Here is a 27,538-nt window from a genome sequence, read left to right on the forward strand (position 1 = left end):
GATGCAGACTGATACGAAATACCTGCTCTAGCGTGCAGTCGAATAATGGAAAATAGAAAACTGCAGAAAAAAAAAAAAAAAACGGCTTTTAAAATAATTAGCTACGGACCCTGGCTATGAACCGAAATACAAAAAGCAGAAACTACCCTACTTGAGATCGGGTAGTTAATATCGTCTGAAAAGGCTTGAAAGTAGAAATGTATGGTACGTAATACGTAGATACGTATAATGGGACTCGAAGCAAAGGAGTGTGCGGTTAAATGTGACGGAAGTGGTGGAAGACGTGAGAAGGAGTGCGTTTGAGAAACGGAAAGAGAAAGAGAGAGAGAGAGTAAGTGAGAAAACAAGAAAAGAAAGATCGGACGGGGTATAAGGCGCCTGAGAATGCGAGGGTGGTAGATCCCTTTAATTGTCAGAGTTAAATAATTCACTGTCAATCTTTTCACCCTTCTTCCCGGATTTGAGTTGACGAGCGAAGTGGGAGTTCCCTGTTCCGACGTCTTTTAATTATTCCACCTAGCCCCGCTTGCTGCAAATAATATAATTCATTTCATTGTTTGGACCTCGCAGCGCCAACCCCCGACCCCTCCCTCCCCCGACCACTCTTACAGGGGAGTGAATCTCGCCGATTCCAAAGCTACTACGATTCAATTCTCCTATAAACACGACAGATCCATTACCACGCCTTTTTTTCTCACACTTCTCTCCTTTGATCAACCCCTCGATCTTTTATTCCGCCGCAGAAAATTAGCCTCCGAAATTTTCTCAAGAAATCACAAACGGATTCCCTTCCGAAAACCAAACGCCAAAAAAATCGTCTCGCCTCACGAAAGGAACGAAATTCCCTAAAATTTTGCAACGTGTGAACCGAATGAATGGGACAAGGTTCGACGAGTCGAAGAGAACGAAGGTCGGCGCGTAAATGTACACCGCAATTATTTCCGCGGATAGGTTTTCGCGACGGTTAATCCGATGAATGCAGGCGTTGAACCGAAAGACGTGGATCTGGTAGCGAGGCAGCGACAATGAACGAACCAGGAACAAAGATCTGCTGGGGCCAATTAACGTCTCGCGGTGGACCCAACAACTGTCTACCACTTTCACCGCTCTCCGCCACCTTCGTTACCTATACCGGTGAAATCATGTTATTCTATTCGCCGCTTCCCAGGTTCGCGGTCTATGGGTGAACGATGCGGTAACCACCTAATCATTGTTTCCCACCCCTCCTCCATCGTCTCTTCACCTTCGCCAGCCCTTCTCGCACGGGCATAATACACTCGGTGATAATTCAAGGCACATCGCAAAGCCGTAGAAACGCTCGCCGCTCTCATAGTCGACCGATAACTGGGGTGCAAAATTTCATACCGACGGTGTTGTAATTATTGTCACTTCGCGACCTCCTTCTATTATGATCCAGCGAAAATTGAAAGAGGGATTTTTTTTTTTCTTTTTTTCATATAAAGTACGTCTTTGAGATATTCTTAGAAGTTTTATGAATTTTTTTTCACCGACCGATGCGATAGTTTCACTGAATCGGATGGTCGCGATATATCCGCGCGACGCGTGGATCGTCAGATGAGATCGTTCAATCTTCCGTAATTAGGTGTAAAAAAAATTGTCCGAAAAGTGATCAATCAATTATACCTATAATGCGATGCGCTAGCCGATGGGAAAATGCAAACACCACCGGATACCGCGATCCTTAATTATAAAATAATCACATTAAGAGCTGAAAGAGGATCATCACCGACGTAAAAGTGTGTACGAGGACGTACGGAAGAATATGTGCGTGGCAACGTCGGCTTGAACAATCGCATGTAGAACATGGCAGAGCCCATATTCACCCCACGCCGGCATATATCCGCTTAATGAAAATTAACGAGACAATCCAAGACTGCGCCCGATGAAGGATGACTGTATAATTAGGGTAATCCACGGATGCCTCACTCCATCGTCAATCGATGCGTGCCTCAATTTCGCGAGGACGAAAAACAACGCGCATAAGTATAGTATATACGTATATGTATGTATATATGATTACGAGAATTACCATTGATTTTCCCCTATCTCGATATTTTCTAATTTTTTCTCCCCCCCAAACTTCATGTTTCCGACTCCCGAGCAAAAAAGGGTTGAGGCACTAGGTCGGTCCTCTGTCATTACGGTTATGGCCACATTTAAGGGAAGTATGATTTTCGTAATTTTTCAAACCTGCGAGGGCTACGGTTAATTAGACGATATTATTTAAGCGAAATCGCTCTCGGCCGAGGGAAGCCCTAATTTTAATCCTCCCGCAGCGGCCACTTCCCAAAATCCATCCACAATGATTGGCGACCGGCCTCACGAAGGTCCTATAACCGCGCTTACGCGTAATATTCACCTCGATTCGAAATTCAATTTTCACGCAGTCCGAGTACAAAATTCCAACTTTCCTTTTTTTTTTTCGAACTCCGCGTTTGTATATTTTTTCCTTTCTTCCTTTTGGATTGAATGTCAATCCGCTATAGCAATATCTCGGATGATAGAACGTGTAACGTCGAGTAAAAGCCGGGCCCGTTCGAATAACTTTCGGAATGAGAAAGTCAGCTTGGTCGTTATTTCGAGTAAAACTGGGACGCGAATCGCCTCGTTTTTCCCAGTCAAAAAAGCGACTCTGATGAAAAGTGATAATAATAACTTGAAAAAAAAAAAGAAAAAAAAAACAGGGAACGAGAGAACGCGAGGGATCAACTTTGCACGAACCCGATTCTACCGAACAATGATCGTCCAACCAATTAGCGATCCAAGCCACTTCCATTGTGTTTTATCCGAAAAAAATCTGTTAATACCATACAAGGAGTGTCTACGTTTCGGAGCGTGTATGAATACGGGGAGGGAAAAAATTGGTGTTTGAATGTGTATTGAAAATTAGGGTGTCGAACCGAGAATGAAAAAAATTCACCATTCGTTTTAATACTGTTTGCGAATGTGTGTATGATTTTGAAAGATTTTCAATGAGATTTGAGCAAGACAGAGATGAAAAAGAAAAAAAAAAATTGGTGATTGTCTTAATTTCTTTTCCATCGTACTTGAAAGGCAGAACTTTTTATTCTAACGAGTGAATACATAGGAAGGTATATTCACGGTATTCGTTCGAACGGTGAAAATTTTATTTTAATTTTATTCTAATGAAAATTAGCTTTGAAATTCCGTTCGTTGTAGCAACTACCTGCTGCCACCGATGCTGCAGAATGGCCGATATCAATTTTATCCGTAACGCGGTTACCACGCGCCACTGATCCGAACAACTGGGCAATTAAGTGTATCTTAGAACCCGAAGAAAAGTCCCGCGGTACTTTTTAAATACAAAAACACACGGCGGAGGGCGAGTAGAAGGTAACGAACGAAGAACCGAGAGAGTTTCGCAAAAGTAAATTAAACGGGAGGGATTCTTCGGTTCCCATTTATTTTCTATGCACTCCGATGACTACCAGAGTTTTGATATCTGCCGCGTCATTTATTGCTCACCCGCGAGGAAAACTTGACAAAATAGTCCACCTCCCGTCGGCCGAAAGATCTCTCAAAGAAATTCCGGAGACTATATCTAAAGACCGTTTCGATTGGAATGGTCAGAATTTTTTCAAACTCACTCTATGGCCGCAACGAGGTCTCCGCTCGTAATTGGATTACGTCCGTGGAAGTAACGATCTGTGCAGGGCTTACCTGAAAAATAGGAAAAAGAGAAAAAACGAGCGTTAATTTTTTTTTTTTGTTGCTTTTAGCAGCTGTGAAAATGGTTATTTCGGGCGTATGAATTTTCCCTGACCAAAGATTTAGGGGCATCACACGTGTTTCGGTACGGTGCTTACGGATAAAATATAACGTCCATGAAGTTTTCGCGCCAAAAGTTTTCACTTAATTTATAGAGGGCTAGGAATGGCCGGCGCGCGATCGATGTTACGTTTTATTCGGTTAAATTGAAATTGGTCACTCGACAGTTACGTAGCTTGCACGTTGTTTGCTAATCAAATTTTCCAAATTACCACTGGAAAACTGGATAGAGCTGAGAAAAGTTGTTCGTTAGTTATCCACCAATCTGCATAATGCACGGTAATAACAGTATCACGCAACCTCTATGGTAATCGCGTACATTACGCCTTGAAATAAGTAGGTAATTTTCTCCCGGTATAACGGCCCTTAAGAACTGAGATGTAGTTTTATCTGCTCCAACCTATTTCTCTATAGTAACGTGTCTCCGCTCTGCGTTACGCATTACCATATTCATCTCGCTCGTCATAACCGAATTTATTGAATGATCCATTTTTTCCTCTCGTTGTACGGTTTTTTTTTTCCCGATATCGAAAGCTCTCGTAATCGTGCGAATAGAAAATGGAGAGTCGTGTAATTTTCGAATAGACAAAAAAAACAAAGAGAACGAACGAACAATCTTAATCATTTGTATTCACGGATAGCTGGTGGAGACGATATTCGAAAGATCACTCGAATCAACGTGAGCCAATCGCAGATCCTTTTCTCGTCCAAGGTATTGGAAGGCTTTTGTTTTCGCGTTCGTTTCTTCCGAGAGAAATCAATTACTGAACTTTTCAAATTTGCCAGTAATATTGAAATTTTCTTTCATACCCGAGCTCATAATTGAAGTCTATCGGAAGACGAGCGGCAGAGAAATGTTACGAGGCGAGGCCCGCAGAGGTATAAAGCGGAGGGAGAGAGCGAGAGGGAGTGAGTGACGGAAAACTGAGAAGAGCCGTGCGGTAGCGCACCGAGAGAATCGAGAAATCGGGTAGCTGGAAGATTTAAAACTTTTTTTTTTCGTTTGTTTTCTCAACTATTGTTTTCTATTGCCCGACCGATCAGACACTTTCTCGAGGGATAATGGAAAACGAAGGATTGGGGGATGAAACGATTCTCATCATAGTCAACTTCCGTTCAATTTCGCGCATTTATTTCGGGCCGGGTATATTACCACGCTATCGACTGCGTAGTGACTTGCAGTTTTCGGCGAAAAATTTTTATCCCCGTATAGAAAATCTCCACGTCAATTTCACTCCCGCGCTATATCCAATAGCTCCGAATGATATAAAAAGAAACGGCGAACCTCTTCAAACTTGACGTATTCGAACCCCTAAAAACCGAAGGCAACCCCAAAGGAAATTCCGAGTGTAAGTTTGCATAGTTTTCAACTCGCGTCTCATTGTCGGTCGGTGCGGATAATATGATGGATCAAATAAATGGCTGAACAGGCAGTTACGATGGCTGTAAGGATCCTCGAGTATACCTGTGCACGTACGTGGTATACGTACCCAAACTACGCGTACGCTGTACACCCACCCCAGGAAGTTACATTCGTTTGTGTTAATTATAAGTTCCCAGACACACTTGATTTCCGGTGGTTTCCCTAATTATGACTACGTATGCACCTCGCCAAGTTAACGCGGTCGCTGAAATTAAACTTTTGCTTTTCGAGTGTATAAAAAATTTTACCCATACTTTACACGCTCCGGATTCTTTTTTTTTTTTTTTTCTCTTTACACACAAACCTAGTTTCCGATCCACTGTCCCGAAGTCGCTCATCAGTTTGAATTTGAAATAATAATTTCGTTCGCGGTATCTCATTTTTGAGAGACCGGAGGTCGAAATCCACGGTGATCTTGGAGGTCACGTATTCCGTCCGATCGCGGCCTTGTAGCGTATCCGTCACGTATGCATATCTTGAGAGAGGAATAGAGATGACGGGTGGATAGAAGGAGCGAGAGCCGAATATCGGCTACGGTAGGAAGGAGGAAAGTAGAAGGGAAGGAGGGAGACCCTTGCTTCCGCGAGTCCCGCGGGACAGCAGCCGGACGTACGTGGTCAACGCGGGGCAAACTGTCGCCAAAGTTACGTAAAATAGTTAGCGACACCCACAGCCGGGGAGAGGAGTGTCGGCGACGTAGAGGAGGGAAGTAAAATTTCCACCCCCTAGCTCCCTCCCTGCCTCCCTGCCGCCCCCGAATCCGCGTCCTGTCCGTCGGCCGTCACTGATATATGACCAGCTCGGGGACCCGGTTCGCCCCCTTTGTGAGATACAACTCCTACGTGACCGATATGCATGAGATATCTCACGTATCCACATGTTCCGCACACAGCCCCACGCGAAAGAGATACCCGTTCCTTATACCAACGTATAACCGCGGTACGTACGTACGTACCGTCCTTCCTTCCCACGGGCTTACATATGCGAACACGGAAATACCCATAGCGCCGCAAAGAAACGGCTCGACCCTGCACCCCCTGGATCCCGTTCCGGGAATATTTTTCTATAAAGATTTACGCGATTTTAGTCCCTCCGAAATTTTACCTATATTATGCCGTAGAGATCGTACGGACGTACAATATCAACGCACTTGTCCATATTGTAAACTACGCGCACGTGAAAGTGGAGTGAAATAAAAATTCGATCGTTTCGTCGGACGCGACGGCCTGGATTCTCGACAGTTTTTTTTTCCAAAAGTGGGGAAAAATCGGTGGCTGCTTCACGGGCGTAACGTTTGGAATCGTAAAACTTTCCGTAAATCGTGTAATTTGAGGACGATATGAAACGCGTATCGAAGGTTGGGTTCAGGTGCGCGCACATGCGGACGAGTACGTCGAAGGGTACAATCTAGGCAATATTATAGGGTACTTATGGAAAGTTTCCATTGTACAAGCGGGCAAACAATCGACAAGTAGCCTCGTCCCGGAAGAGAAACAACGTTCGTGACGGGGTACCCTCGTGACACGAGTATATGGATACAGATGTCAAACTAAAACGGAAACGCAACTCTATCGAGCCGAAGTTCTCCAACAAATTATGCGACGGGTGGCCGACGATAAGTACGACAGAGAGAAATTCGACCTCGTCTTCGAGGCAGTTTGACGCGATAACGACCGTCCGTCAAAAGTACATCGTCGAATATGATATCGTCCGGTGTATGAAAATAGAAGAAGAAGAAAAAAAAAAAAACAAAGAAAGACAAAGAGTGAATAACGAGGGTGTGACGCACTTCGCGTAGGAAATCCTGCGGTACTGTTTTGTGTCCGGCAAGTCGACCGCCGTGCATTTATGAGCCGTTTATGGTCGGTTTACGGTCTTCTTAATTGTCCCAGCTTTGGGTGGTCTCCTTCGTTTATACGATAATTAAATCTAAGTTTAACGGGCGAGCATCACTCGTCGCCACCTACAACGCGCGAGACATATTGTTTCGCACGTTACACCGGCGGGTATGAATCTCCGAACTATACAGCCGCGTAACACCGGATTCCCTCCGCGTTGTAATTATCCTATTTTCGCAGAATCAACGTACCGAAATTTAGGAAACTCACCGATAATATCGCGCCGCGATGATTCGCGGATGCGTCGTAATTATTCAGACATCCGAATGAAAACGAGACTCTTCTCGGAGTCGCTTGACCGTCCGACTCGGGGCGCTGTAACATCTATCCACGTCCGAGAGTGAGCTGTAAATGACAAGTGAGGCGGGGCCCTGAACTCCGCAAGATGATCTCCCGAGTTAATCCCGAATTGCTAGCTCATCCGTATCGGACCTACTAATTTCACCTAAATCCAAGCAATAGACGAACGAGCATCCGTAAGTGTATCAAGGTAAATCAGCTGGTATCTCAGCTGGTCTCTGAGGATTGCGTTTCCGGAACATTGCTCATTGTGTAGCCCGCGGAGCGGTACGTAACAGGCAAATACGGTATAACGCCCTTGGCGAACGGTAGACTGGTAGTAAGGTATGCGGTACAAGTTGATACCGACCGAAACCCGCTACTATTCCGCACCGACGCTGAAACCATTTTATTCCATTGACTGTTCGGTGAAACTTGCGTATTCCCCGTATTCCCCTTGGCACCCACGTGGAACCGGCTCTCCTCACCGTACCGCATCGAGCGCCAAGTTTCACCACCGTAGGTACGACCCCACCGCCTTCTGTTGTGTCTACACGCAGCTGCCTGAGTGGCTCGGCTCTACGTTCTTCTCCTCCTGTTCTCTCCACTCTCTTAGCCCGCTCTATTTCGTTCGCCGGTTATCCTCGCACCGGGTTATCCGGAGCGGACCGTCCCGCACTCGTGTGTTGAGAAGCAACATCGAGATGCGCCGCGGGGCAGCGGTCGAAATTCTCCCGAGGTCTTCGCGTATTCCCCGGCTAACAAGGATGCGCGACTATAACGCGGCTACAGCTATTGGGATCGGGGGGGGGGGGGGGGGGAGGTCCTTTGTTTTCGCGTTTCGTTTCACCGCGGGACTACGCTCTCCTTTTCAAGGGGATAACGCGGAACGGAGTATCGCGAGTAAAAATTGTTTCGCCGCGGTCACTTCATTTTTCCGCGGAATTCCGCCAGGAGTACGATAACTCCGGTTAAGTCGGACGAACTCGCTAATGCGGTGAATAAAAGTTTGAGGAGGTCAAGTTCACCGGTAAAAATATACACACACCGTTAGCTACTGTGAAAAGATGCGAGACAAATGAAACGAAAGCTTTTCAACACGCGGTCGGTCGGAGTCAGCCGTTAAAATATTTTTTACGATACTTGTTTGGATTCCCTGAGATTCTTCGGAGGTTGCCAACGGTCCGACTCACCGCCGAACTTCTCCCATTAGACGTGGTTAAAACTTTCTTTCGAACACTTTCTCTCTCTCTCTCTCTCTCTCTCTCTCTCTCGACAATTCAAGTTCACGAAATGAGCGACCTAAATTTCAAATATTTTTCACACCACGAACGTTCGCGAACCGTTTTTTCGGAATTTTTCTAATTCCCTTCGATTCGATTCTACCGTAAATCCGACGATCTACGTCCGAGGACCACCCCGTCCACCCACGGTGGTTTCGGATTTTACTATTTCCAAACTCTGCTTCGTACGGCTGTACAAAATATCGAAATAGTCGTAGAACGGGCGCACTTTACCCTACTTTAAAAAAACGAACCACCGAAGAGATCGGTCCAGTAACACATGCCAAGTACGACTTCTATTTCGAGACGCAGTCTACTCCACCCCCATAAAATATTTACTGGCTATACCTATGTTATTACGTTTTTAACCAAGTTTTCGATAGTCGGTCGTCGAAAACACGTAAAAACTATTTTTGAATAACCATTCCGATTCGTCGAGAATAAAATAGGGGTTCGGACGAAAGGAGAAGAAGAGGAAAAAAAAAAAACATATTTCATTTCGCACCGGGCAATTTCTGTTCCCCCCGTACGGTCCGTAGGGTAATACGTCTAGTTGTAATACGGTAGCCGTGTCCAGTTTAAACTCTGTATGGGGTAGGTGAACATTAGACGGCTAATTGTCGGAGTGGTGACGCAGTTTCTGACGTGAAACAGAGAACGTTAACGGCGGACAAAGGAAAGAGAAAGAGGCACGTAGAACGAAGCGAACGTAGAAAGCTACCGCATGCTTAGAGGCGACACGGCAAGGCACTCAGAACCCCGGGTATCATTTTGGTCCTGCGGTTCATTGCGACGAGGTCGGGATATACCCTACCGACGGGTGTGATCCGATGCAAAGCTCGACGCGGACCCTCAGATGATTCGGCCTTTCTCTTTACTCTCTTTCCTGCTCTTAAGTTGGAAATGAAGGTGGTAATATACGATGTCCTTTGATCTTTTTCTCTCGTAAATCTAATGGCACGTCGGTTCGATGCGCAATTAGTAGCTTGTGGATAGGAACCGGTTGGGTGGCTGGTGTAGCTGCTCTCGAAGCTTCTCGACTCTTAAACAGCCGAAAACTTTCGTCGAACTCCCTTGCCGGAGAACAAACATTGGCTAACGTCGGTCCGCTTCGGTCTCGTCCCCGTTCCGGTATTCGTCCCCGTTTTCCTCCTCCGCGTCGTCAGGTACTTTGCGTCGGTACAGGTTCCTGGTAAAAGCCCTGATTATTTGGCGGAACTAAGTAACACGGAGGGAAAATCCTGGACGTCCCAGACTCCGGTTGTAGACGTAACATTAAATTAACGTCTCCCGCCACCGTATTCCACGGTCTCAACGTCGTATTTCCAACCAACTCCGCTACGACACTGTCATAGCAGTAAGTAATTACCTTTATCCTATATATTTATTTAACTATAATTAATGCTATTCGTTAGCGACGAATCAGACCATCCCGTCCCACGGATACCCTCATCTCCTTCGCGAGGGATTTAAAAAAAAAAAAAAGAAAAAGAAAATAAAAAAAACAGAATGAACGAATGAAAAGCGGGAAAAAATCATTCGTCATACGAGCTCGTCGAGTCCAGGACGTAATCTGAACTGTTTTTCTCTATTTTCTTCGATTCGCGGGGAGAGCGTGATCGATTCCGGATTCGGAATTGAATTTTTCCGTCGCCGCTGACTCGGCGCTCGCGGTGGTGCACGGCGGCGGCAATATCTCTCTTATCTCGGGAGTGGAACAAACAAACTTCGGATGGTCCAAACAGAACGTACTTTACAATACGGTCAAGAACAACCTCCTCCTTCCCTTATTCTCGTTCCCCACCCCGTAGCCGAGCTCCCCCTAGGCTCATGGAAAGTTCACATGACCGGTATAATCCTGGAGGGGTTGGAGGGGTGGCCGCTACGTGGTATAGCTTCGCTCGAAACCCCCCCCCCCCCCCCCCCCCCCCCCTCAGCTTTGAAAGAAAAACTTTTACTTTATCACCGGACCAAAGCGATGATAAAATTTATCTTCTGGATAATAAATATCTCTATTATAACGTGATATAACTTCCATTCGATTCATGCTTCACTGCCGAGTATCCGTAAAACTTATAACCCATGGATATAGAACGTTTGCTCTACCTACACTATTTCCCGTATACATATACGTATAATCTGCGCTAACTCTCCCGGTGCGAATGGTCGTAGAATATACGATACGAAGTGCGGCGGGCAGCGAATTACACCCGGTAATTAATATTCGATCGGTTATATTTTAACGGTTTCGCCCATTTTTTTTCTCGCTCTCTCTCTCTCCAAGAAACGATGAAGTGAAAAAAACTAATCGGATCACCAATGAAGAAAGGTGTACCGGAATAGGACGTCGATTCCTAGGAAATAGATGGATGAAATGGATGGAATCCCTACGAATCTGTTCGCAGGTAGTTCGAAAGGACGGAGGAGAGTTAACAAACGCATTAAGGGCATCTTTTAGTCATGGTATATACCCGACGCGAATATGCGAACGGGTCCCGCCACTATTTGACATCTCTCAACGCATTAGTCGGATGTTTCTTTTACATAATTAGGGTTGCGACGAGGGTCTGGAAGGGTTAATACTACCCACGTAAGGGGGAATCGTAGCGGGAAGAGCCGGTCCGCGACTAGCGAGTCGAACTCACGGATTTCGTGGACGCGTTAGGAAAGGTTGACGAGTGCCATTTTATACGTTACACCGTACCGGCGTTTCCCGTTACAAAATTCCAAAACTTTTTCAGGATATATGTTTCACACGCAAAAAGGGTCGACCGAACCTTTTCAACGTTGCGGTGAGTAAGAAGTTGGAATAACCCCCCATTTACACGGAGAGAGAGAGAGAGAGAGAGAAAAAAAAAGAGCACCCCCGTCACCTTTTTGCTCATCACGGTGACGCTGAAACGGTAATTATTCTATTCCGACAAAATCGATGATCAGCCGAAACACCTGAAGGTGGGGATCCCAAAATGAAGAGAGAAACATCGACGCGTAGGTACCAACGGTCCTCCTCCTAATTCTAGATTTATCGAATATATTCGCACCCCATAAGTTCGAAGGAAATAAACTAAAATCCCAAGCTCCCCGAGAAGCGTAACCCTAATGCCCGGGTAGTCACCCTTCCGAGTCCTTTACGTGCGGCGAAAGGTCCTTCGAGGCACGGGGCGGCCTTCGGGAACTGAGCATGCAGCATATCTCGATGTACGCGAAGACCGAAACCGTTCGTCGACTGCGTCACCCCCGTCACGCGAGCCTACGGTATCAAATGCAGAAAATTCAATTTCGCGCTTTGGGGGATCAAACATTTTCCGCGACCCGAGCAACGGACCCACCTATAACCCTTTCCTCGTTAAGTCTAATGAGCAGTCAATTAATCATCTATCCTGTAAGAACTTCGTAGTAATTACGTTAGCGGGGGATATTTCTGACCCGTTTAAATACTCGCCGGTACGAATTACTCGGGACGTATACTCAAACAAAATTCAATCGATTGAAATCGAACTGAATTCTGCGATGCGCCATTAATTATTAAACGAAATTCCAAAGACAAATTCGTGTTCCCAGGTTCGACAGAAATCCGGTGTGAAGCTTCGTAGTTCGATTACTGATTTTTCCGGATCTCTACTCTGCACTCACGTGATATTGAAAATTTGTGTTTTATTGTTATTCATTCGTGAAATTCGCTTCCCTCTCGTTGACCTGTGAGAAAAGTGAAATAGAAAATTTTCGCGAACAGCTCATAGCCGTGGTCTAGCGGAGGTACTCGCGGTATTATAGAAATGATATAAAAGTCCTTTGGGAGTGGAAATTCGTTCGGCGGAAAACGAATGGCCCTCCGGCCCTTGATAGTGAGATGAATTCGTCGTAGAACGACTTTCTGACTAATGTTTTTTCCACGGATTTATGTCCCGACGTTAATTTGAAGGCAATTTAATAGTCGGGCCCCCCCCCCCCCCCATCGGTTTATTACCTTATTTGTTCGCACCGGTCTAATTGATAGCCTCTGGCTTGAATGAGAGTTCATGATTTCGGGGGAGCTGAACCGGAGTGTGCGGGCTATAAAAATCTAAATTTCACTCAGACGTCACGCGCTCCGTATACGGAAATGACATCCTATTCCGTCCACAAATAACACAAAATTTTCCAAGTCCACGATCCCGTGGGGCAATTTTTATTGATCATCGATTTCGCTGCCGTGTATCGATCGAAGATGAAAGAACCTCGAATCTCTCTCCTTGTCTAATTCTTGCAAAAATATTGTCATCCGTATTTCGAGATCAGAGTTATCCAGATATTTTTCATCATCCCAATCTATTCGTCGATCGTTTCTTGAATTAGCTATTCAGAAACTTCGTGTGTTACACACGGAGCGGTGGACCCGATATCAGCTGACGTATGTAATCCGGGGTTATCTGAGGAGTTGCTTTTACTGTTCGTCGATCGTTGGGAGCTGGAATATAACGCGAAAGATTGACAAACAACTTTGACTTTCGTTATGGGGGTGTTTATACACGGTGGATTGAAGTATGGTCTATTTGACGAAAAGTTCTTTCGCAGCAATCCCCCAAATGTTTTTGACCGACCCGCGGCCCCTGTCAACAGAGCGAATATATAGTCGATGAGAAAATATACGAATCGAAATGTAACGGTGTGATCGAATTAAAAAAAAAAAAAATAAGAACAGAAATCGAGTACGTGAAAGTGAGTTGAACGGTGCGATGATTATAGTAGAGAAGTTGAAATAATTGACAGATTTCGTACGATAAATTTTTGAACCTTGAAGAAGAAGAAGAAGAAGAACAAGTGGAAGAAGAAGAACAAGAAGAACAAGAACAAGAACAAAAACAAGAAGAAGAAGAAGAAGAAGAAGTTTTTTACGACTCGGTGTGTATAAAGGTATAGTTTAAAAGTGCTAAAAATAAGTTTTGCGAGAACAAGTTGTATTATTTAGTTGACTGAACGTCGAGGTGGCAACAAGAGACAACTTTGCTCGGTTAGTTAGTTACCTAATTCAGAATCAAGTTCACCTGACCTTCGTAACGTAGATATCAACTCGCAGTCTCGGAAGGAAGTTGACTTCAGCCATTGAACCTGTTTCAAAGTTATTCCAAACTAACTTTTACCCAGAACATTTTACTTTACGATAATAAAATTTCAATTCACACGAGATCTATCAATCACTGTACGAGGTGCCAGACTTCCTGCAAGGGTCATACCGCTCTTGTCCTACCAACTATCGGATGTTATCCACCTCAAAATACTTCCAAAATCTGCACCACTCGCTCACTTCTTCGACAGAAATTACCGCAGCAGAAAATTACATCGATCCAATTTTTCATCCCCTAGACGATTCGTATTCAGAAAGCTACGATATTTACTGAAATTTTTTTTACCATTGAGAAAGCACGTGAGCCCATTAAAATAATCAAAAAGCTAATCAAAAATGTGTGGAATGGATTTGATCGTTCTCGCGAGGCATAGAATTTTCAACGATACAGGTGAGTCGAATCGTGTAACTCCGGAGAACACATCGCGAACCGATGGATTCCCAGGAGAGCGAGGGGGTGTGCTTTTTCGAGAAACCCGCGGATGAAAAAAATAACATGGATGAAAAATGAAAAAAAAAAGCTTTCCGAAAAAAAGCTCAACGTCGTGGAAAAAGCTCCTCTACGGGGCGTACCTGACGCCCACGCATTTCGTAGCGTTTATCTGGGCGGTCCTCGAACCTCGAAGCCAATCGGGAGTTCGTGGTTCGAGTCCTGGCCGGCGCACTAACGACGCCTAACGCCCACTGTCGTCGTTGCGACGTCGTGAACGTAGCGCACGGGGCGACGCGCAGAAGAAAAGAAACTGACCTCGAGCTTTCGAAGCTCCTGCCGGTACCGCTACCCTAGGTGAGCCGCCCGCTCGACCTTCTCCCGAGTCGGAACGTCACCACGTTTCCACTGGTCGCATGGCGCGATATTTACACCGATCGAGATAAAAGAAAAAAAAAAAAATGTTTACAGACATTTGCAATCATCCCCATCGAGAGCTTTATGGTAGCGTCGATCTCACGATATTCGGTCGGGTTAACTACTTCGGAAGTATTCGGAACTGCCGCCACCGCCAAATTATCAGACTCTAAAATTATAACGGCGTCAGACGTCGTCGAAGTCTCAAAGTGGCAAGGGATTCCGGGGAATGCGAGTCTCGATCGCTATGCACGTGTGCATCGGGTTGAATGTATATAGGTAGGTGTGCCTAATTCGGTGTAGGTCCGGTGCACCGCCCACGTAGGTATAATTGTTCGGTGGCCCGGCGAGGTCTAATATCAATTTGGCACATGGTCAGAAGCTAACGTCAAGTTGGAAGTTGGTGGCGACAGTCTGCGGCTAGACCAGAGGTGGTCCCTTCTAAGTCGGGCACCGCCGAGCGTGGTGACCAAACTACAACCAGCCCGCACCGTTTCCTTCCGTTAAGCCGGGGGGGCGGCAAGTCTCGCGAATATTTGTATTCTCGTCAACCCCTCGTATATCAGGAGTTTGCCTTAATTATTCCGAGCGTAAATTTTCCACTCGTTGTACCAGAATATATTTCAACGCCAATTAATTTCGCCGAAGAGAGAGAGAGAGAGAGAGCGAGCGAAACGGTAGCGGTACACTCGTTGTGTGCGCATATGTGGAACTGCGAATTATTCGAACGCACGCAGGAATGAAGGCGGCGGTAACATTCCACAAGTGAATCTCACCTATAGATATCGACGATTAACCGCCAAAGTCTCCTCCACTCACTGGGGCAACAACTTCGCCAAATGTGTAGGCATAATCGTATTCGCAACTTTAAGACAACTCGCCGGTTCATACTCTGCCGCGATATACCAACCACAATCTGCAGTTTAGTCAGAAGTTGGCCCTCTGTCTGTCTGTACCTATCGTGCATGTACTGTACGTTGTAAAAAGTCTACACGCATACCCAAGGATTTTACAAAGTTATTCCGACTCGTGGGATACACGTGCGGCAAAAGTTATCTTTCGTGCTCGACCGTTGTAAGAATCGACGAAAATTGGCGATTTCTGCACCCCGCTGCCTGGAGGTAACGAATAATATTCATCGGGCACGATTTATCGGGTCGTAAACGGACAATAGACATCCTATGCTCCTTCGAAACTTAGGGAATGGTTACACGCAACGATCCTCGAGTTATGGTCAGCCATGTAAGTGAAGAAGATAGCTCAGGTCGCGCATGGAGAAACAAAAAAAACAAAAAAAAAACAAAAATCAAAGTTCACCAACAAATGGAACAACGACCGGAACATCAACCGATCCGCGTAATCAAAATGTGTGGAGGTAATGAGCTTTCAGAAGGTCTGTACACGATTCCTCTGACAGACCTTCGCATAGCGATGGGGGCAATTTATTTTCAAATTCGAATTGAACACGTTGCGAGGGCAGCAAGAGGCGCGTATGGCGTAGACATTCAAAAGCGACGCGGGTTATAGCCGGTACGTTTAGGGGATTATCGCTCGGAGTTAGTCTAGGCACGATGATGTATTGGAAGAGACGACAATGCACCAACTCTTGAACAATGCCGACAACTTCTGTTGTCGGCGAACTCACCTCACCGCTACCTATATTCCCTCCTCTCGGTTTACCCCCGCCAACCCAACGAGGCGGGGTACCTTTCCGAGGTACCTTCGAACGTGGGAGAACGGAAATGAGAGAGAAATCCATCGGCGATAACGACGTTCGTTGTAAATCTAACGAGTAAATACGACAAACGGTAATGAATTGAAAATGTCCACGAAAGTAGTCTGATTTTTTCGTCTTTCCTTCGAGCGGTTCAGAGGATGGACTTTTGACGGGTTGTATAGGTACCGTAATGACGGTGAGTTGTTTTTTTTTTTTCTTTTTTTTTTGTGCTTTTTCGTCGGCGGGTAATAAACAGGAAACGCATAACGGCCTACATTGCAGCGAAGCGGCGAGGGCAGAAACGGTAGGATCCTCGGTTGAAGTCACGACCGAACCTCGAGCACAACGACCATCAGTCATTATTTTCCGCAACATTTAGCAAGCACTTCAAACTGCTTCGCACTCTGTTACGCGCCCGCCACGCCATCAACGTAGCCGAAACTTTCTCAAGTATGTGGCATAGGAGGCTCGCTCAATTCTACCCCGTCCTGCAGCCGCTGTTATACTACTTCGGCGAAAACCCTTTTTTTCTATACCGAGGTGAAGATGAGTTATGAACACGCTGTGAGGTTATTGTAACGGCGAAATGATGGAGCGTTAATTAGCGATATCTTCATCCCCTCGGAGGAGACATCGAATAAAATTTCGCAAATAGCGTATAATGTCGCCGATGGAATTTATCGAAAGTTGGAGCTCGGGGGCCGAGGGAGGGAAAAAATTAAGTGCGCCGGATGCGAACGTTAGACGACGTAGAAAAAGTCCGAGGACGTAGGGAGCTCCGCGGGGGTACGCGACATCTTCGCAGAGCCTTCCGCAGGTAAAATTACCAGAGAAGAGGAGAGGAAAGAGTTCGAGAGAAGGAGAAAAGAGAGTAGCAGAGCAGAGAAGAGAAAGGAAAAGGGTGCTTTCCTAGAATTCGAGTACCAGCATACCCGAGCAAACAACTGCCAACTTTTGGGACTCCGGTGGGTTTCGGAGGTCGGAGGGAGGGTTCTCTGTCTCCCCGGATCCCAACTCTTCTTAAACCGTCGTCGGTCGCTCTTAGCCGAAATCTCTTTGCTGAATCGCCTGAGAGCGATGCGTTTCAGGATAAAGAGAAGGAACCGGTAGTCTATAGGTAGCTGTGTATACGTATACCTTGGATAAAGACCGTGCCGACTTCGTGTTCAACAACCGAGCTCTTTATCCCGAACCCCCCGCGAAATATAGTCAAGAGAGTGAAAAGGGGTGAGCCGAAATTCTCCCCGGAAAGAAAAAAAAAATTACAAAAATAAGTGTAGTTGAAATTCGTTTTTGTTTTTGTTGTTTTTTTTTTTCTCCTTCTGTTTTTTTTTCAAACTACCGTTACGCGACTACGCCGTTACTTTCTCATCGTCATATTTGCAGCTGAAAACTTTTTCCAACGAGACTATTCACCGTTCGTCCCGTTGGTGTTACATAAAAGAATGTTTTCATTGCTTTTCAGCTGCACTGTATACACACCGCGGATACTGCAAACAGAGAAGATCGCCGGCGGAAAGATTTATATCGGACGTAGGAATCGTAGAAGCTCGCGGAGAAAAGGGAACAAAAAAACAAGCAAATAATGTAAAAATCAAAAAAAGACAAAAAGAATAAAAAAAAGAAACCGGAGGTATCGTACGTCTTGAAACGAGGTCTTCAACTTTTAATCGAATTTATCGTTACACTATTCATGAGAACACCCGTATATATCTTTGCCTACACGCGGGGATGTCTATCTAAGGTTACCGCACTACGTTTTATACTTCGATCTTTATACGGACGTACGGTACCGTACGGTGTATATACCCTATACCACTCGTGCTAAGGTGGATGTGTAGATAATACGGAAGAGTCTCGAGCAACTGGCGTCTTGACGTTGAAACGGTGGTGCACCTAAAAGTGCCGCCCGGGCGTATAAGTTTTCCCCCGAGTATAAGTTCCGCATCCCCCCCCTACCCCCCCTGCCATTCGTTTCCCGGTTTCCACGAAGGCTGGGCTAATCGGAATTACAAATATCCCTTTTCGACTCGGAGAGAACAAGAAGATGCCTAATTCAAATTTCGAAAATTATAATACTTCAGAAGTCTTCAATTATTTGGCTATACGCCACCCGGGACTTAGCAAGCCATTTTCAACAGCGGGTTATAATTCACCACCGAGCTGCAACGCTTTTTTTCTCTTCGATACAACGGGGGACGTATACTATTCCGATGTACGTAGTGTTCGAACCACAGGTCCGAATGAATTTGTCAAAATTATGCCGAATCATTACTACGATTCCGGCGCAACTATACCGCCGTTCATAGACTCGTATAATCACCCTGGCAAAGGGTAAGGCAAATTAGTTCTGCAGTCCGGTAAACTCGGTAGATTTATTTGATTAGCGTGCGCATGATTAGCAATATTGACAAATTAACGCTGCGACCGCCGCTGCCCCGGTACTCCTTCGCGTGTGTATAATAGGTAAGCTTTGTATACATATGGGTGTGCAAAGCCGGTCGCATAAATCCCACCATACAGTATAAAGGAGGGCGCACGGCACGTACTGACAAACTGGCTACCTGCAACTGCACTCTCACCACCGCCGCCACCGCCGCCGCCGCCACCACCACCTCTCGACCAATTCCCTTCAATTAACAATCTTGCCGCGCGCACCGAATCGACAACTTTGACCGCACACACACGCCGCCGTCGCCGTTTCATCTACAGGATTAAACCTTCGACCAATTCGCGAACGTTCGGTAGCGTTTTCAACCCTCGATCCCTTTCATCAAAATTTTCGGAAAGTAATTCTCTCACTTTTGAGCTCCGACGGAATTCCCTACCCTTTACATCGTCGGGTTTCGCCGTTGTAATAATTCCCTCTCGCGTACACGTTCGAAGATACACGAGGCTCGCGCGCGCCCGTTCCTCGCCGTTGCTCCCGGAGGTTGCGGACAATTTCGAGATTAAAGCAAAAGATTCAAGCTCGCATGGACACATATTTATGGGAATCGTTCCTCCTACGTTATAAACCGAGGTATAATTTAAACGCCGACGAGCCGAAGCCGTACGCATATCTAACTTTTCCCCCCCGTACCTATATCTGTATACGTATACCGCGGATACGGGAAGCGCGAGCGCGGTAGCGATTCGCCCGACGTCGCTCACCGATAGCTATAGGCAGGGCGGAAACTTTTCTCCATGTGTAATTCAATACGTGGGCCGCCAAGGTCTCGGGGTCGTATTTAAGACGATATCCCTCACCGGTGTCACGAGTAGGGTACGGAGCAAAAGCCGGAAATTTAACCTGCAGGTTACTTCGTACCCCCCGAGATAAAAGCGGATGTACGACACATCGCGTCTCCGTCGTTCGACGAATCTTTCCGAAGACGTGGCGGCACAATGACCGAAATTCGTTGGGGAAGGGGGGCTGAGAAAAAAAAAAAAAAAACAAAAAAAATCTTACACGGGTCAGGAATTACCACGGGTGCGCACCGCATCTACGAGGAGCACCTAAAACCACCCTTCAAATCGTCGGAGTCAATTAAACGCGGAGAACTGCCGAGGTATACACACTCCGCTATTTAACTACACTGTAAAATAAGTTTATATCGTCACTGGGAGCGACGTATTCAACAACCCTGTAAATGTACGTGTACACCACGTCGCATCGGCCACTTACCGCCGCGAAATTACCGTCCAAACGAGTCTGATTATTGTCCGTGTGAATAATGATCGCGACAACGATATAATTATCGCGGTGGAATATGTCGTCGTCGACACGTTGAACAAATTTCAATTATCGGTCGAAAAAAATGTAGGTTTTGCAAAAGGCTTGACGACGCAGTACGTCGAGAATTTATGATTCGTTAACGTACACCTAGTTTCCTTACTCTGGAATGAAAGTCATTCAAAGTCCCATAAATCCCATAAATTACCGTATATATCTGGACGTTTTATCTGAACGAGGGAGGGTGGGGGGTGTATCAGGTATAGGTGTACAGTGTACAGGATCGGTTCGGTGTCGTATTGGTTGTGCAATCAACCAAATCACGAAGTAGTTTGTCAGCCAATAAGTATCGGGGAGATATAGTCGGCAGACATCTGCAGAGGGCAAAACGAACGCCCTTAAGTGCTATAAGGAGACTGCATCTATTCCCTTCCCCTACTAATCGAACTCTCCTTCTATATACTTCAACGGTGGTCGTACGTCACTCGAGCCGCTGCAATGTACGATCTCTCGCTTTCGCATGTGTCATTCTCGTTACATAGAGTTTCGCGACGAGGATATTCGGAAATCGCAATTATCCCGATCGGCGGAGGCGATGAGAAAAAAAAGAAAAAGATCCGAACCGAACCAACGAGAGTCGCGGCGGGGGGCATAATTGGACGCAACGTAATTTAGCATTTTTCATCTGCGACGATTTCCCGAGCCATCGGCGTAGCCGAGGGCGTCTTGAGGAGGTTTTCCTAGGTAGCTATACTGCCCCGTGGGTTTCGTAGGCGATGGCCGCTGCCTCGAGGGCGAAATGAAGCATTCCTTTACGACGGCCCTTACTGCCCATAAAGTCGACTTTATGATGATAATTACAGGCGAGGGCAGTAAATCTGGGCGAAAGGTAGCGAGGTGCGGGGTGGAGGTTCCCTACAGTGGTGAGGTTTCCGTAAGAGGTACGTTACAATTTCTCCCTCACCCTTTTCAACCCCAAGCATTGCCGGGTTCGCGCACTCCGCTACTAGAGGATATTTCTACGGTTTACTCCGGAACACGTTAGTTAACCAGTCCGGCACCTGCACGACCGGACCCGGACATACTCAAATTACCAACCAGGGATTCTGAAACGTCGAACGATATGAGAAGAGTCCGACGAAGAGGTGATTATACCGGATACGACGGGCCTCCTCAGAATCACGGTGAAGCAACTTTTTTTTTCTGTTTTCTTTTTTTTTTTTTGTATCATTTCGACCACGGCGTTCGCAAACTATAAAAATTTTCCTCGTCCGATTCTCGATGGAATCGGGGGGCGTTCGCCAACAGGGCTTTTTCTCCTTTTTTGTTACCGATACCATATATCCTGTAATTTTGTCGAACTTGTAATTGTCCGCGATTTTGGATATTTGCCTTTCGAAAAGGGTTCGTCAGATTTATCGCTGGTGTGGTTGAATTGAATTTGAAAATTTCGATTAATCGGCAACGGAGTAATGGTAACGACACTGACGAAGGTAGCGGGTTATACGTACGTACGTGTCAGCACCGTAGGTACGCGTACCGATGAACTCGAGTCTCTGCGAATTACTGACTCGTAATTACATGCGTGCAAATCCTGATCCTTCATTACCTATATCCGTGTACGCTGATAACGCGAAATTAAACTAAAACGCTAACAATCCCCATAACCGAACGTGGGGTAAATAATAATTATGGAAACTTTTCGAAGTTATACACGTACAACAGTAACAAAGTTATACGGAATTTCGAGACTAAATTCTTGCCGAAGACATACCGCAGGTAATCATATGTACGTTTCAGTGGAACTTGAGTAACGAGACTATAATAGCCTGTTAGGTGCTTGAATTATATTCACTGTTTCTCAACTATTTCTTTCTCTCTTTCTTTCTTTCGAGTGAGGATCGAGAATTTCATTTCACATCATTCTATTCAAATTTTTCAATCAAGAAAAAAAAAAAAAATAATAAAATCAGCGACGACGAGCGTATCGTGAAATTTGGGTTTTTTTTTTAATCAGGTGAATAAATTGCTCACCGCATCGAATTAATTAAAATTCCAAAATCCTCGTAGGGCGAGCGGATTCGTTTATTTGATATTTTGTTTCTTCTCCGGGTTTGCGGGTGTAGTGGATTAACCATAAAATGAGAGAAGGGGTAAGATTCGAGGGGGTTGTCGATTTTTTTCGAGGGTGGGACACTCATTTGAAAGAATAACGACGAAGGCAGGGAAAAGAACGAGGGTAACGACGCTCTTATTCTTATTCCTTCAAAGAATAGAATCGAAGAAGTAGGTAATTAAAATAACAAATCTGGAAAATGAGCGCAAGCAGCTCGCTGCCCTTTTCATCAAAGGCTGTGTACGTACTACACAAGAGAGAGAGTGGGCATTAGCCGTGATACAAATAAATTTGTTTACTTTTATTGACGGCGCGGGGAAACGCGGCTAAAGGAGAGGAGCAACTAAGGGCGAAGAAGAATTTTAAGGAAAAAAAGAAAAGTTACGACCGGTTCATTAGCTATTGTAATCCGCGTTTCTACTCCTGCCTTTTTCATCTCGTAACTCCCATCGCCGATGTAGGTACTGTATATATATACATGTATACTAACGAACGTAATGATATTAAGTTCTCATTCCACGAGCGAACACACGACTCAAAGCTAATCGTTAATTTAATGACTGCCACGCTGAAAAATACCCGTCCCATTTCAAACCATCTTTTTTATCTTATTAATCCCTGCAAGTTCGTTCTCCGCGATGCGAGGAACAAACAAAGTTCTAAATTCCGAAGTGAGAATTACTCGGAGCTACGCTCGGATTCTTTTCTAACGAATTCTTCTCGTACCTTCTTTTTTTACCACCCCCTTGCGCAATATTTACACAAAAAGATGTAATGATTTTTGATATATTCACGCGAGCCACGCGATCCTCATCACCGTAATTTCATCACTCGATACACACCCCCTTTCCCATACATCCGATGCTTTGAAGGCATTACCTTTTTTGGCATGAATAGTTGCGTCGAACCAAAAGCCGGAACGGGGTGAAGCTTTATACTTATTGCGATTGCCTGCTTTCGAGCAAACAGAACTACAGGCAGCATATACGGCGCCACAATTTGACGGTCCGGTTGTACATGATATAGAAAAGGCCGGAACAAAGCCAGGCTTCGTTGACTGGAGAGAACACTGCCAGAACTTTTTTGTGGTAGCAGCATTTTAAGTGGTAAGTTTCCCAGCAAATTTCTTTTTTCTTTGTTTGTTTTTTTTTTTTTTGGTTGTTGTTTCCTTTTCTTTCTCTCTTTATTTTTCCGGCTTTTTTTTTTGTTTTTTTTTTTCGAAGCCAAAGTCATCTCTCCCAGTTACACACATCCCCCGAGAGCCGGTAGCGCAACTTCACTTTTTGTGATCGGTACCCTTTTCCCATTTCCGAATTTTGAAAAAAAAATTTATTCTGAATAGGAATTCGCGTATATGGAGTAAAATTCTCGGCAGATCAGGAGCATCGAATACGGAGGTTGCGGAGGGTATCGAATTTTTCTCGATGTCGCGAGAAATCCGAGCGACCTACGTACGCGCGTATTATTTTCGTCGAAGATCGACCGACCGCCATCATTCGGACGTTAGTATACCGGTAAAGCCCCTGTCACGTCCCATAACGCATCTTAACGTATCGACGTCACTGGTATTCTCCGGACATATCAATATGCTAAAAGTTATCCGTGTTTCCTCCGGTCACTGGGGAGTGACCGTCGTCTGTCAAATACTGACCAGTGGCAAAGGGGGGTGGGACACGCCTATATTTCATTCTCGGTAGAATTCAATGTGGCAAGCAAATGAGGAGATACATATATTTTCACGTTTGTATCGCGTAGATGCGGGATCGATGAATTTTTGTAACAAAAGAAAGAAAAAAAACAGAAAACTGAAAACGTCAAATTTTACGTCGCCGTTCTCTCGCGTTAAAATTCACCCGCGGCGAATGATAGAAAAAAATTGCTACGAAATTTTGTTGACAAGCTGTAATTTGAAAGTCACCGCGAAGTCGCCAAGGGCCGTTGGCCAACGCATCCGGTATAAGCGCGCGCGCGCGCGTATTTAGTTACGTTACGCACACGGGGTATCGGAATCTGAAATAATCCCCGGGGGGGAAAAAGGTTCGCAGAAACAGAAGCTACGGGGCTGTGTGAACGGATGATTTGTGAATATGCAAAGACAAGGGGATGGCTCCGTGGGGACAGCGTTCGGTCAAGATAGCGGCGACTACCCCCGACCCTCTTGGTCTCTCTTGGCTGGCTAAAACACGGAAAATATTCAAGTGGACAGGAAAAGAATTTATCGTTGCCAGAGGCCCTAAATTTTCCATCATATCGAATCCCAAATGTGGCGAAAAAATCGCCGGCCACCCTCCTATGTGGGCTAGTATGTCGGAATTGATACGACAACGGGCGTTCTGCACCTCCACTCGTTTCCTTATATTCGTTCATTTAATTTTTTCGTTCGGGAAAAATATTCTCTCCCAAATAATGAGAACTGAAACTTGAATTATATCGGATCAAAGAGAATCGAACTTCTCCTTGTTCGTCGTTTTACGAGCCTCCGACACTCGTTTAGAATTGAGCGTAATTTTGTTAAACACATTCTCCCTGTCCACCTGGTTCTAAGGTAGGCGCGCGCCGTCAGGTATTAAGTTCAATATCACTTAGCTTTATTGCGGTAATTATCATTTTACGATCGGCCTGTATTCTTAGGGCTTTATTACGTTCCGTTCGACGCCGTTCCCTTATTCTCCTACCTTCCCTTCCGCCTTCCGTTTTCGTTCGGTTCGCGAGCGCGTTAACACCTCGGGAATCACCGTAACCCACCGTTCCCCATCTGCATCCCGATCAAGAACGCCCTTATATCCCGCTCTGGTGTACCGCAAAATTTTCAATGCAATTACGGAGCTCATCTGCACTCTTCCCAGAAAATACTTGAGTGCCCCTCCCCCCTCCTCCCTCCCTCGCCTATATCGCCACTGCGCGTTATTAACGAACGAAAATCGAGCCTCGAGCGACGCACTTTCGGATTTTACGACGTTGTAGTTTGAACCGTTAAAAACTTGCCGTACCTACGACTTATATTTATACCTGATTTTTACCGATTAAAAATCGAGTCACTCGCCGTTTTCCGTGAGCATTCGTCGGCTCGATATCAGCGACAGTTTTTACCACATACGCGCGTGCACGCGTGCAACATTCATAAGGAAATGCAATCAAACGCGGATGCAATTACAGGCGCGTCGGAGGGTTTGATTGTCGAAAATGAATGTGAGAAACGGTAGGTGCACACGGCCATCGGAGATGCCGCGTTGTCGCTCGTTGGGGTGAGGTGAAACGGGGGAGTAGAAGGGTTGAAACGTAGAAAGAGGGCCCCGGCGGTAAGCTTTACGTCACCGGATCACGATGGGGTGCATTTTATAGTCTGGATGCCGAAGAAAAAAAAAATAAATAAAAAAATAACGAATAAAGAGAAATGAGAATAAGAGAGAAATATGCCCGAGCGTAGCATGAAAAGTTGACTATTCCACGGGTACAACTCGAACTACAACAGCAACTGCAAAACTGTAAAAGCTATATTTTGCTGGGCGTTATGTGCGGTGCCGAGAGTGTCGTGCAACTGCACCGATTTCTCTATGAGCGGAATAACCGAAAGGGTGCGTTTATCGTAATGCATATTTAATGGTGCGACCGAACCCCGGTACCCTCTCATGACTTATATAAAATTGGCACTATAACTCCTTCTTCTTCTACTTCCACTTATTCTTCTTCGTCTTCTTCTTCTTCTTCTTCTTCTGCTTCTTCCTCTGTAATTCGTATCGCCCAATCCACTTTACCCTCTGGCTTAAACCCTTTCAAAACTCACCGGCTAATTCTGTAATGCTTCAGAAAGAGGGTTCCTCCGACCCACCCACCCCCCCTCCCCCCGCCCTTCTGCAGCTCGTAAAAGGTGGTTCAACTAAGTCTCGCGATAGAAGGAAACTCTGGAAACCGTACAGCTCAGGCTAGACTTATACGCTACACTTGCAGCACTTTCGATATAGCTAGATACGCGAGTACAGTCAACTTATACAAGATACTCAAGACAGTTGTAACGGAGACAAGCGAACTTTTAACGGTGGAAAAAAATCAACAAAAAAAAAAAAATGTTAGTCGAGGAGAAAATTTTCGTCTGCGATTTTTTCTGTTACGTCGTAGAAGAAAAAAAAAAAACTAATATTTTTTTACCCTCCAATGAAAGCGATTTTCAACTCTTTGAAAAAAATGGAGGCGCTTAATTGTATCGGAGTTTATATTTCGTCGGGAGGCACGCCGCGGCGCGGCGTTGGCAAAATTGATCGAGGGATACCGCGGTGTAATGGGACGAGATAATAGGTGTTTTTGTGTTTTCATGTCTCCGTATTGTGTACATCGGGGAGGGGGGTGAGCTGCTGGCGAATATAAGAAACAAATCGCTCTTCGTCTCCGTCGAAAGTTTTCGGCCATCAGTCTCCCCGTCATGCAGCATATGTGTCGGTTTTGCGGCAAGCTCGTGAGAATATTGGGAAGTGCTGTTAAAAGGGGCGAGGCTCCCGAGGAACAAGAAGAAGAAGTAGAAGAAGAAGAAGAAGAAGTAAAAGAAGAGCGAGAAGGAAGGGGGAGAGCGGGAGGAGAGATCCGTCGGGGGGGAAACCGAAGGGGTGACATCGGTAGGGCTTCGCAAATTGTTTAACTTTTGCGGGAAGAACGACAACGACGACGCTGAGGAGGACGCGAATGACATCGCGCGCCACGCCGATACAAGAATGGGCCCTCTGATGTGATTTTAACTTTCCACGGTACCGGGGCGAGAGAGAGAGCCTCGCGAGGGGGACCGAATGGGGATACCCGCTGAACGAGGGTGCGGTTACCGCACTTTTCTCGCTACTCGCGTCGTCCCTCGTCATCCCTCGCGCGAACCGATTGAAAATACATATATGCGAAAAACTATCGTTGGACTCTCTCAATCCGAATCGGCGGTAATTTCGCTGTTTCGATGAAGTGAATGATATTTTCACTGGAAAACCACCAAAGTTCACTTTCTCGCGTTTCGGATATTATAGGGGAGCGATTATTGCGTCCGCGATTGGAGATAAGGTGAGATGTTATTTTGTATGACACAAGGGTGGGATCCAAATTGAAATAATGTACGGTGAGCGGAAATATCATGGAGCACTCATTGTTCGGTATAGTGAAAGGACCCGAACATTTGGTGTGTGTACATATATACGAACGGGGGATGAAACGTAGAAGCGTACGAAGCTACTGAACGGTAAGCTCGGTGAGGTTGGCTTAGTTAGTAACAACTTTATAGCATATCCAACAATCCGACACTGCACAACCCCCCCCTCCCCCCTCCCCCGCCGAGGTTCTAATGTTATTATAATTGTACCAGGTTAGCTACGCACA

The 27,538-nt window shown here is 45.7% G+C and overlaps 1 protein-coding gene across 11 annotated transcripts in view; it reads right to left on the reverse strand.

Moving 5' to 3' along the window:
• The window catches only part of LOC105687725 (AF4/FMR2 family member lilli), a 269,224-nt gene that overhangs the window by 199,672 nt on the left and 42,014 nt on the right, over nt 1–27,538 (reverse strand). The gene's annotated exons all lie outside the window — the stretch shown is intronic.

This window comes from Athalia rosae, chromosome 3, assembly GCF_917208135.1.
Source record: "Athalia rosae chromosome 3, iyAthRosa1.1, whole genome shotgun sequence".
Taxonomy (NCBI): Eukaryota; Metazoa; Arthropoda; class Insecta; order Hymenoptera; family Athaliidae; genus Athalia; species Athalia rosae.